Source organism: Arachis ipaensis, chromosome B7, assembly GCF_059453495.1.
Source record: "Arachis ipaensis isolate K30076 ecotype BB chromosome B7, ASM5945349v1, whole genome shotgun sequence".
NCBI lineage: Eukaryota > Viridiplantae > Streptophyta > Magnoliopsida > Fabales > Fabaceae > Arachis > Arachis ipaensis.
In genome coordinates, this window is record NC_142442.1 from 115,395,223 (window position 1) to 115,408,939 (window position 13,717).

At 28.8% G+C, this 13,717-nt stretch overlaps 1 pseudogene across 1 annotated transcript; it reads left to right on the plus strand.

The window, feature by feature from the left end:
• The first annotated feature begins 5,507 nt into the window (after positions 1 to 5,507).
• On the plus strand, positions 5,508 to 6,410 carry LOC148553808 (plastocyanin pseudogene; annotated as a pseudogene). The gene has a single exon (XR_015892381.1). The product of XR_015892381.1 is annotated as a plastocyanin pseudogene (transcript).
• The last annotated feature ends 7,307 nt before the right edge of the window (positions 6,411 to 13,717 follow it).

A 13,717-nucleotide genomic window follows, 5' to 3' on the forward strand; every position in this document is an offset into this window, starting at 1 on the left:
GACTCAGGCGAGAACCTCGAGGCCGATGATATATGGAAGGGATTATATTCTCGGCCCCACGGTGGGCGCCAATTGTTCTTGTATGGATACCTGGAGGGAGAGCTCCCTCTCTGGGAGTCGACGTCGAGTTATTATCTTCGGTGCCGGCCTATAAACCTTATGACAATCCGAGCTTTACTCCAAGAGGGTGTCCAATCGCGTAGAGCTTTGAGCAAGAAACTGGGGGGGTGTACCTGCAAAGGCACTCCGAAGCTTAAGTCAGTATTGAGAATTCAATGTATCCTTTTAGGATGGGAGATCATACCTTTTATAGGAGGCTATGTGCAAGTCGGTTGCGCTTTCTGTTTATTGCTTGTATTAAAGAGCAATAATAAGGGTGAGATGTCAGGTTGGACGTTTCATAATTAAAAACAGTCCGTTGAGCTGAGTTGTAACGTAAGTGGCCGATTAATAACGTTAATGGCCGATTAATGACTGTAATGCCGAACTATAACGCCAGCTTTCTGAATAATAACGTGAATAATGCCAAGTTATGAATGAGTAAGCCGATTTATGATGTTGGATTTGTAACGGCCGGATCAACTACTAAACAGAGTTTAATTTGTCTTCTGTAACTTTGTTCATCTTTTTTTAGCACAATATTTTCTTTTTTAGGTAAGGATTTGGGTTTAGGATACCTCAGTATTTTAATGAAGTGTTTATGCATCTATGATTGTTTGACATCTCCATTATAGAAATCTAGGTATTCGGATTTATTTGGGTGAGCTTCTAAAAAGAATCTTTTTCGAATTTTTTTTTAAAAGATCTTATAGAAAAATAAAAGTAATTTTATGTTTAGATATCTTATGCAAAAAGATATTTTTATTTATCAATTATATTTAGACATAACAATAAAAAGTACTTTTTGTTTATTTATTATGTATTTTTTAATAAAAAAGATCTTTTAAAAAAATATAAATTAGTTTCTCAAAAAATATATTTTTTATTTTTTTAGTACTTTTACTTTTATTACTAGAAATTTACTAAATACGCTAAAAAATAGAAAGATATTTTTTCATTAAAAAATATATTTTTTATCAACTTAATGACACTCAAACAAACACTTTATCTATTTTTTTTTTTTTTTTGTACTTTTTTTCCTTTTAAACTGTTAATGTTGTAATTGACTTTCTACTAGAATATGTGGTTTGTCAATGTTTACGTTTGAATTTTTATTTTTTATTTGTTATTTAATTTTTATTTTTGCCGAATTCTGGCTGTGTTGTGAGTTATTGGCATGAGGGTTTGTGCTAAATTTAAAAAATTTTGTCAAATAGTTATGACATGAACTTTGTTAGTGTGTTATTTGAATTGGATAGTTCCATATAAATCTCATGTGAAGAAAATGTAAGAATGCTGTGAGTGGCTAACTAATATTTAGTGTTTGATGATTTTTTTCAACAAAGACTAAAGAGATTAAGCTTCTTAAGTTTCAGATTTTTTATTTATTTAATGTTACTTTATTAATGTTTTGGTCTAATGCATACATCTCATTCTTGTTTTCCATTTCTATTTCATTCGAAAAGTGATTCCTTTTTATCTTATTTTGTTTTTTCATCCTTTTTCGTTTGCAGCATTTTCTTTTTACCCGTGTTAAATCATTAGGCATTATATGACAAACACACACACACACTATATACTCACATACCTAACACCAAAAATTTTTTATTATTTAGTCTATACCAAATTTCGAATCCAAATGTAACTTATTAAGAGGCACAAAGTTTTGTCACTCGAACTAACCCTTAGCAGCTATGCATAATTGTATTTTGAAGGGTTTTTTTTTGGGGACGTGAATTGTATTTTGATGTTATACTTTTTAAATTTGCATAATGGGTCAAAGAGAGAGGGTCAAGATGACAGTATTCGTCTCTTTGTTTTTTATTTTTCTTAGTATACATGGATTTGGATCCTTTAAATTTTGAATTTTATTTTAGAAGGTAAAGTGTGATCTCCCACCATTTATTTTATAGATGGGATCAAGAGAAATTATGATAGAGAAATCATTCAAGGGTAAGAAATCACACTTTACCCTCTAAAGTGAAAATTCAAAATTTAGAGGATCCAAATTCGGTATACAGTATTCAGCTCTTCATTTCATGTTCCGGAGGTTCCAAATGGGCCAGCTTGTTAAAAAAATGCACAAGATCGATTAATTGATTCTCTTTAATTTCTTATCCATATTTATATTGTTATGCTGCTAGACTTTAGTATTTTAGAAACATTATTTTTATATTGACTCTGGGTATTAATTTAGTTTGATCAATTGTTTTATTGCATAAGTTTTTGAATTGTGAGGTTGAGCATAAATTCTATATAATATTGGTCTATCTGTAATTCTGTATTGCTGCTTTAATTTGGTGGGTGTTTTTTTTCATTAATTATTAGAAAGGATCTTATGCAGCCATATACATACTTGATTGATTGTTTTTCAGTATAACTAGTTAAAAAGTACTTCATTGAATTGGACAATGTTCCCTATTGCTTTTTGTTCAATGTTTTGCTTCTTAATCTGCCTGCTTGTGTGTTAATTACAATCGTTAGTTCTAATTCATTTTATTTCGGATGTTAATTATTGTTCTCACTGTTCACTCCTCTTTGTGACTCACTATGCGGTTCTGTTTTATTATACTTTATAATATGCTTTACCTTGTGGCAGACTAGAGAATACTTTAGTATCAACATTTTTATTTTGTGAGCTTTGAATGTAATAGTGCTTAGCATCATGGATCAAGTTTAGAAATGTTGATGAGATTTTCTGTTTTAGCTATAATTATAGAAATTATTTGAGAAATATTTCTGATTTGAGTATTGAAGATAGAATAAAAGTTGTTCTTGGTATTGTGAGAGACAATAATTTAATTGACATAGAACCCCTTCGAAAAGTAGCATAGGCTATATTTTTTTTTTTTTTACTTTTGAATTATGAAAAATTCCGTACGCGTGTTTGGTATTATTTAAAAAAAAAATTAACTTTTCGAAAATTTAATTCACAACTTTTTGAAAAAATAGAAATATATGACTTCTCTCCTTCTCAATAAATTATTTTATTATTTCCGTAAAATAAATTAACTTCAAACTAAAAAAGATCTACTTTTATTCTTGACTCTGTGAAAAATGTTTTCTGTTTGTGCTGAAAATATTGGCTCTCCACCACCATTTTTACGCAAGTTCCATCTACTAGAACCACTGCTCTTCTACCATCATTTTCGCGGAGTGTTCTATGTGCTAGAAGTACTAGCCCTCTACCACCATTTTCACGTAATGATTCTGCTGGAAGTATTGACCCTCCACCACTATTTTCATACAATATTATATCTAAATTCCTACTGCATATATTTTTTTCAGGTTTTTTTTTATCATTTTACAACTCTATTTTTATTATTAAATAATATTTAACATTGTGTGTGGTATGAAATCTCAATTTCAATTTTATTTTGGAAACCACTTAAATAAAGATGTTAAAAACGTCTTTTTTCAAAGATGTTTTTTAAAAATTAAAATTTAACACATAAAATAAATTAAATTGTATTATTTTTATTAAAATTAGACCGGACAAATCAATTTAACAAAAAAAATTAATAAATTAAATTTTGAACCGGTATAAATTAATATTTTTATAAAAAATTACTACAATATCCCTATTATAAAACACAACTATAATATCCCTATATATATATATTCATTTTGAAAACTTTAAATTCTAACCCTATAACGATAGAGAAGAAAATGGCTAGAATTTAAGATTCTCAAAATTAATATATATAATAAGAGTATTTTAGTCATTTTATATAATAGAGATATTGTAGTCATTTTTTATAAAAAAAATATTAATTTAGATGGATTCAAAATTTGATTCACTATTTTTCGATCAAATTAATTTGTCTGACCTAATTTTGACAAAAATAATATAATTTAAGTGATTATATATGTTAAATTTTAATTATTAAAAAATATCTTTAAAAAAAGACGTTTTCTACGTTTTTATGGGAGCATTCCCCTTTTATTTTTTCACATGTGATTTTATTTTTATATAGCTTGTTATTATTTTTATAATTAGTTATAGTAAGTTCTTGACCCCAATAAAGGAGGAGAGAGTTCTCATAGGAGTAAAAAAATAAAAAATAAAAAATAAAAAACAGCAACAAAATATACATTGACATTTTACATTTGTTTTTAATTTTCAACTACCATATCATACACAATAAAATAGCAAACACTAACTATACAATAATTTTTTTGGCATTGCCATCAAAATTATTGTGAATTAGAATTTTATTATTATTTATTACATACAAGAACATCGTTATTCACTTGTAACAATTATAGTCATTCCCTTATTTTGTAATATCTCTCCACTTTTTATGTATCTCTTCAAGTATTTTTTTATCATCGTTATTTTAATATCTATTTTTTTTGTGTAAAAAAATTATATTTTTTGAATTATTTATCCAAACACTACAAATTTTAACATAAGTACTTCTATAATTAAAAATACAAAATAACTTATTTATAAGTTGCTATCAATAAAAGTTCTTATACTTTAAATTCTTTTTTTCAAAAGAATTTATTTAAGTTGTTTACCTAAATTGGATCTTAATGTTCCAACTTCAACTGGGAGAACTATTGTCATTTTTGAGTTTTTGCTACTTTTATATTTTTATGAATTATTAGATTGTCAGTTTTTAATAAATATAACATATATGCTATATAATTTTTGAAATTTGTTACGTATAAATTTAACTATAAATTATGAGACAAATTATGGATTATAGAATTTTTAAAAATTTAGATAAGCATTTTGTGCTAATTTTAATTGTAATATTTATTATTAAGACTATTTTAATAAATTTAATTGTGACAATATTAACTTTAATTAAAAATATTTGATATTAGAAATATTTTAATAAATTAAAAAATTTAAAATCAATAATAATTTTAATTAAAGATATTTGTTATTAAGAGTATTTTAATAAATTAAAAAATAATATTTAATTAGATTTATATTTAATTTTTTAAAAAATTAAAAAATATTTAATATTAGAGATATTTTTAAAAATAAAAATAAATATTTTCATTTAAAAATGATTATATTAAATTTATATTAAAATATATTTATATGTAAATTTTTTTATATATTTATTAAATTTAGTCATTAATTTTTTTAATTTAAATAATTAAAAATTAATTTTAACATATTACGTAATATGTTTAAAATATTTAAATTCAACTAAACAAAAAATTATTCGTTCTCAAAAATATTATACAATATTTAAAGTATTAAATTTTATAAATCAAATAAAAATAATAATTTTATTTTTAAATATTATATTTTTAAAATTGATATTTTTAAAAATAAAAATTAATATTTAAATTACACCCATATAAATATTTGAACTACTCTGTTAAGAATGTGTTTCAACCTCACCATAAAATTAAAAAAAAATCTGATCCACATCATACGATAACATTCCATCTGACCAATAGCAGCAATCCTCATCAGATAACACAAGACACTAGAGCTCAGAATCCTTATCTATCACGCCTACTCTCCATATATATCACTCATTTCCCAACGCATCTCAACCACACAAACACCAATCTATACTTCCGCCCAATCCTTAATGCTATAAAGTATAAAGAATCACTTTCCTTCAGTGCCTCTCATTTTATTCACTTATAATCCACCACACGCAGATAAGTTCAATCTTCAAACATGGCTACCGTCACTACCTCCGCAGCTGTTACCATTCCATCATTTATTGGCCTAAAGGCAGCTACAATAAACGCCACCGCTAAAGTTAGTGCCGGAGCTAAGGTGTCAGGACCCCAGTTTCCAAGGCTCGGCGTGAAGGCATCACTCAAGGACGTTGGAGTAGCTGTTGTGGCCACCGCTGCCAGCGCAGTGCTAGCCAGCAATGCCATGGCCATTGAGGTCTTGCTCGGTGGTGATGATGGGTCTCTAGCTTTTATCCCAAAGGATTTCTCAGTTGCTGCTGGAGAGAAGATCGTGTTCAAGAATAATGCTGGTTTCCCACACAACATTGTGTTCGACGAGGATGAGATTCCCAGTGGAGTGGACGCATCGAAAATCTCAATGTCTGAAGAAGACTTACTCAATGGGCCTGGTGAGGTTTACAGTGTTACTTTGAGTGAGAAAGGAACCTACTCTTTCTACTGTGCCCCTCACCAAGGAGCTGGTATGGTTGGAAAAGTCACCGTTAACTAGGTGCCTTCTTTAAGAGCATTTTCATCTTTTTATCTTATGATTCTGTTAATTTTGTCTGTGTAGAAGAGCTTAATGAATGTTGTGAGATACTATTGTATGAGATGAAACATTATTATGCCCTATTTACTCTTTGTTTACTTCATTTGCGGTTTTAAAAACCGTTTCTTTCTCAAGTCAACCAAACTTTAAAGTTTAAACTAGTGAAATAGCGGGTCCTAGCATGGTAATGATATAAGTGGATCAATGGTAGGATACATGGAGTATAAGTATAATAAGCATATATGAAATTTATTGAGAACCGATAACAATCCCATATATATATATATATATATATATATATATATATATATGCAAATAACATATTATTAATCATAAGAGCTGAAAATTTTCATTATAAACAACATTTAAAAGTGTCATTTTTCGGACAAATAATTTGTTTCTTCGAGTATCACCTTAATACAAGGATTATTCGTTATCCTTAATAAAAGTAACGTAAATTCAGTTATATATCATATTTTATATTTTAATGTTTTTATATTAATTTTTAAGATAATTTAAATGAAAATTAAATTTTTATAATGATCAATTAAATAATAAACTTGAACCACAATCCAATTATAGTTGAAAGATTGTTAAAAAAGGTCTTTAAGTCGAGAGAATATCCGAATCTTTAAAGATTTTTGATGGTCTCCACCGTATCCGACATCCCAAACAGACAGGTAATTTCTAAGTTGGTTCCAAAAGTGACCTAATTATCGAAAACAGGAATTGGAATTATAATTTCATTCAAGAATTATTTTTTCAAGATGTTGCAAACAAGATTTTGTGTTTGTCTGTTAAAATTCAGCATAGTAGGGATAAATTACAATGAAATTTGAATAAATTCAAGCAATATGATACACAAGTTACAGAATTAGCTATTTATTTTACCATCCGCCTCTAGAGCTTTGTCCTAATTATATGGTGAATTGATCTATGAAAATTGAACTTGCCTAATAATAATAATAATAATAATAATAATAATAATAATAATAATAATAATATGATATGATAATGATATGAAGTTGGCACGGGTTATTCTAATCATGGTAAAAATTATGATTCTAATCATAATATGATAAAATCATATAATTTTAACAAAACAAATATATGATGTATAACTAACATAAATAATCAAAATTACCTTCATATTAACTAATTTACATAATTACTTTTGTTCTAATAAAACCTATATATAGTGGTTTTTGTGGTACATAAGCCTAGATCTGAGAGTCAATTCATTTTTTTAATTTATTATTCTTCTTTTACTATTTCATACAATAAGAATGTATTCTTCGTTTTTCATTGAAGTTGTTCCTCTTAAGGTACAATTTATAATTTTTTTATAGTATTTTTTATATACTCATTCTATTATATTATTCTTTTGATAATTTAATGATTGTTCTTACTCCAACTTATTCTTTTCGTCTAACGTTCCAGTGCGATTGTCTTTTGCCGCAATCGTTTACAATGCACCACATCTATGAATACCTCATCGTGTTATATTCACTTATTCAGATTCTAACTACATGGATGTAAGCGTCTAAAGAAGGGGCAGTAAATTCTATTTTACTGAATGATGGTTGGATCTGCTAACATATTATGACTAACCTAATGGAATGTGGGTAAAGTTAGTTTTTTTAGGAGGAGCTCAATTTTTTATCGAGGAATTGTTTCCACAAAGTTTTGTAGGCTAGGTTCAAGTTCCACCCCCTCCATACTTTCTACGTCTGCCCAAAAATCTTCGAAGTGGAGCACAAAATGAGATTGAAATCCCTCAATTTAAGTTTAGTTTTGGTAAATTCGTGTCAAACTCGGAGATACAATTTCAACACTTGGTAATATATTTAAATTTTCTTATTTAAATATTTTTGTTAATTAAATAATTTTATAACATTGTGATTTTTTTCAGAAATTATCAGCCTTCTTTTGTATCAATGCAATACCATTGAAGAGAATAAGTGTCAGTTTAGTTTCTCAGTGTGGTAATTCTATACCTTGCCGCATTGCATGGATAGCAAATAATGAAGCTTATTTAACAAGGGGATAGTCTGAATTTATACGAATTCTAAATGTTCAAACTTACGATATTTTTTCAGTTGTTTGTCGTTACGAGAATGATTCTAATCTATACGTGTCTAAGGACTAGAATAGATTAAATATTATTTAAGTAATTTAGTTTTAATATTAGTATTTGCTTAAATTAGTTTTAGAGAAATTTAAATTGTTGCCTCAATTTACATATTACGACTATTTTTCTTGGATATGTTATTTTTAAATGTTTTAATATAAAATTTCTTTTTTTCTGATTTATAAGTTTTTTTTTGGATATATGTATCACCTTTTTTTCTCTTTTTGTATTTCAGATTAGTAATGCAATTATTAATAGAAGTGTAATTAAAAAAAAGAGAAAAAATGTAAGAACCGGCATAACTGTTTCAATAAAATAATAATTTTTAACTGTCCATAATAGATTCAAAATTTAGAAGTTTTAATTTGATACTTAAAAGGTGAAATTTGGATTCAGTGAATTTTCTCTGAGTGGAAAAATGTATCTTTTGCGAAAAGTTTTGTAAAAATATGTATCAGTACTTAAGGCGGCAGTACCGACTTTAGACTGTCTGGTACCGTATTTTGAGAAAAATAAGATTTTGAAAATTGATTTATTATTTTGAAAGGTTAAAAATAATTTGAAAATCGAAAACCGGGTGCTAATTTTAAAGGTTTTGGTCCAAAGTGGGCCAAACGAACTAAAAACGTTAACGGATTGGACCGGACCCAAGTTGAGCCCAAGTCCAACATATATAAACCCCATTTAAGTGGCAAAACAGCCACTTTCAGCTCAGAGAGAGGAAGAGCTCGTGGAGTTGAGAGAGGGAAGAAGGTTTGGCTTGGTTACTATTTATTGTCACCTTTCGGGAACCATAACTTGAGTTACAGAGCTCCGATTGATGAGCCATTTGTGATCACGCGAAGCTCTTGTCGAGATCTTTGTTTCTATTTAGGCTTTTCTGGTAAGAACTCGCATCTTAAGCTCCAGTTTCCTGCCCTAGTTTTTCTTTGTTTTTTGATTTGGTTTTTGAGCAAATTTTGTGATTTTGATCGTTTAGGTGATCTCTAGTAGCGGGTAATTGTTGAATTTTACCCCTAATCTTCATTGGATAAGGTAAGGAACTTTTATATCCTTGTGGTTTGGTGTAGTGTGAGCTTCAGTTATTAATGCATGGTTATGTTGTATGTATGAAGCTTGTTTTTGGAGTTGGTTGTGGCTTTTGGTGGTTTGGAGCTTGGTGGAAGATTGTTGGAATCAAGTTTGGTGTTTGAGCATACTGGGAATCGGCTAAGGTATGGTTTCAGTTTTCTTTATGTAATATGTAATGTTTCTGGATACTTAGACTAGTTGACCCTAAGATAGGATTGAATAATATCAGTGTATGAATAATTATATGTGAATTAACATTAATTATTGGTTGTATTGGATTATTGTGGTTGATGATGATTGTTGGTAATTATTGGTGTTGATGAGTATTGATGGTGATTAGTTATATTGATGAATAATGAAGATTATGAGAATTTATGGTAATAAGTTAATGTAAAATATTTGTGATGGTTTGGAATGAAGGATATTGATGATTATTATGATGTGTGATGATATATGTTGATGATGATTTTTGATTTTGAATCTTGGGATTGGTGTTAATATTGAATGGTGGTTGAAGGAATTTGATGTGAACTTAGGTTGAATGTTAAAGTTCGATGAGGTGAGTATTAAATGATTTAGATGATTGAATGGTTGATTTTTAAGAAATGAGTGGTATGAAACTTTGTGTTGTTTTGGTATTGTTTGGATTGTGAGTAGTTTGGTTTTGAATTGAGAGATTTAGTGAATTCGAGTTTTTAAGCTTTTGGTAAAAATAGGTTTTAGGCCAACTTTGGCGGATCATATCTTAAGCTACAGTTTTTGAAATTTTTTGTATCAAATTAAGATAATTACAAGAGCTTTAAAACAGTATAGATTTTGTAGAAATTAGAATTTTGTAGATGAAGATATGATCGTTGGAAGTTAGTGTCAAAAAAATCTGAATTCTGTGATGTTGCAGAATTTGTGATTTCTGGTTTGTGTGTGCATGCACACTGTTCTGCGCGTGCTCTGAACAGGGGCCATGTTTTGACTTGTGCGTACCACACCTTTGTGCGCACGCACACCATGTGATTTTTGAAAACGTGCGTACGCACACTTTGGTGCGCACGCACACACAGGGATATGCCTACTGTTGAGAGCGTTCGCACACTCTGGTGCGCACATACACTCTGTGAAATTTGCAAGTTGTGCGTACGCACAACATCATGCCTACGCACAAGCTGAAAAAACTCTTCTGGGCGTGCGTATGCAGAACCCTATGCGTACGCATACTGCCCTGTTTTCAATAAAAACCTTGTTTTTAACCGTTTTACCCTCCCAACAAGTTTGCAAACTTTCGTAACACTTATTTAAAACTTTTTTGCCAGTTTTTGGATCTTGAATCAAGGGAGAAAACAATAAGTGAATTAAAAGGGGGTATTTTTGTTTATGAGTTTAGAAGATGGAGGTTTAGGTTGCTGAAGTGGTGGGTAAGTGGGCAGAATACTTTATTGGGGATGACTAAGAGGACTTGAGAGGTGATGATAGTTGATGGCAAATTTGAGAAAATGGAAAATGATGATGGTTATGATGAGTTGATGACTCAAAAAGGAGTGATGAACTTGTTGAATGTTGAGAGTGTGCCAGGCACTATATCCTTGGGCTAAGTATGATGATAACTCAAAAAGGAATAATGATCTTGTTGAATGTTGAGAGTGTGCCAAGCACTATATCCTTAGGTTAAGTACGATAGTATACAGGGCACTATGTCCCTGGTAATGAATTATGATTAATAACCTTTTCTGATGCAAGAGTGTGTCAGGCACCATATCCTTGGGTTACGCATGCGAGTGTGATCGGCATTATATCCGTGGGTTAATAGAGTATGCCCGGCACTATATCCGTGGGTCAATATAGTGTGCCCGACATTATATCCGTGGGAGTGGTAGAAAAGCTACATCCGAAAAGATGTATCGGGTTGGCATTTATAGACTGACAAGTGATATCACGAGCCAATAGGAAAGGCATTCATCATATGCATCTTCTACCTTCTTGTTTAATTTGCTTAATTTCTATTATGCCTAAATGAATCACATGTTTACTTGCTAATTGTTCTATTTGCTGTACATGTACTTTACTTGTGTTTTACTTGTCTGCATTACTTTTGTTTTCTACTGGGATTGAGGAGGGTTTGGAAGGCGGTGGCGATGGGATCGCACGGAGGTTAGGTTGGCAAAGGCTGTGAAATACAACAGTGTGAATAGTACTAGTTAGAAATCTCCTAAGTTTAGATAACCCTGTTTATTGTTTACGGTTTACGTTATTTAATTTGCTAAGCTTGAATATCTGTTTTTGGTGTGAAGTTCTAGGATTGCCTTTGTCTTCCCGGAACCTTACATCTTATATATTGGGCACTGTTACCATACTGAGAACCTCCGATTCTCATACCATAGGTTGTTGTTGTTTTTCAGATACACGTCGTAGCCCACCTCAGTGAGTTGCGAGATGGTACAGAGCGGAGTATGGTTTCATATTTATTTTATTCTGCTCTATTTAGATAAAGTCTCTCTCTTTCATCCTTTGTATTTATATAACCTTGTTGCCTTAGAGGCTTTATTTCTGAAAACTTTGAGAGATAGGTTGTTGCTGTTTTAAAACTTCAAAACTCTGTTGTATTCAGTTTGACTAGCCGGCCTAAACTCCGCAAGCTATGACTAGTCCTCTTTTGTACATCATACTTATATATATCTTGTTTACTTTAAGTATTACCTTATGTATCTTGGAGCTATCTACAATGTTTTACATTTATTATGTTTTGTTCTATTCGTACCTATACATTTAGTTTTCGTGTGTAAACACTTCGCGTTTTGTAATTCTGCCTTATGCATTTTGAGCTTTTATTCCTTCATCGGGCTTCTAGTTATAAACATTTTTGGACATATATTATATATTATAAGCTCTAGAACTGTCGTGGCACTTTGTTATTCTTTGCCTTACGGCTAGAGGTAAGGCTTAGGGAAACGGGGTGTTACAAAAAACTTAAAATATCACTATTTAAACGAAAAAGAAATGGTACGTGAAAGAAAGAAAAACGAAAAATTAAAATTGCTCTATTAAAAAAATTGTGTATAGTTTGCATATGAATAGGACCGGAATTAGAGACTATATGGATATAAAACATAAAAAATTATTGCACGATGAATAATATATATATATATATATATATATATATATATAAAAAGAAATAATTATAACAAAAAATAATTAATATATGCAATTTAAATATTTTTATGTATAATTAATATATATGTATGCATAAATAAGAAAATATTTAAAATTATTTAACAAAATTAATGTATACATATACAGAAATAAAAAAAATTATTGTAATTTATGAAAATTACACATGAATTTTTTTTCCTCCCAAATAAATTTATTCTAATTATATTACAATTAGCTCATGAATAATACATGATTATATTATTTTAAAAAATATCTTCATTATAATTATATCAAATTAATATTCGATGCATTATATATTAAACTAATTATCAATTATCGATATTTTTATTCATTATAATGATATTAATTGATATAATTCTAATTCTCATTCATGTAAAACAATTTTGTTAGTAGATAATTGTATCCACAATAATTAATGTTCTAATTCTCATTCATTCTAATAATAGTTCGTAATTATATAGTTCTTTTTCTTTTACTTTAATTAGTTGATGATGATGATAATGATGATGATGATGATGATGTATGGACACAAGATTAATTAGTTAACAAATTAAATTTTAATTATTATGTTTTATTTTTCACTCATATCTTTATTCATTAGTTATTTTACTTTTTATATTTATAGTAAATATTGAATGTAAAAAACAAAAACAATAATATTTATTATTATCTATTTTATTTATTTAGAGTCATAATCAAATTTGATATACTTGTAGCAAGTATCTAGAATTAATATTAACATGATATTATAATTTTAAGTTGTATAATATAATAAAAAAGAACGTAGCAATTTATATCTGCTTCTTATATAGCAATAATATTATATATATTTATATATCTCCTCTTTTAGCTCTTTTCTAAAAATATTGGCATATAATTAATGTAGATAACATATATACTGAGCAAGGATCTATTGAATTAATCATAAAGGTTAATAAAATATAATGGCATAATTTTTACCTAATTGTAGCAAGTATTTGATAACAATTGCAAGCTATAGAGAATTATAATGAAGAATAAAAACAGTACAACTATAGTATAGCAAT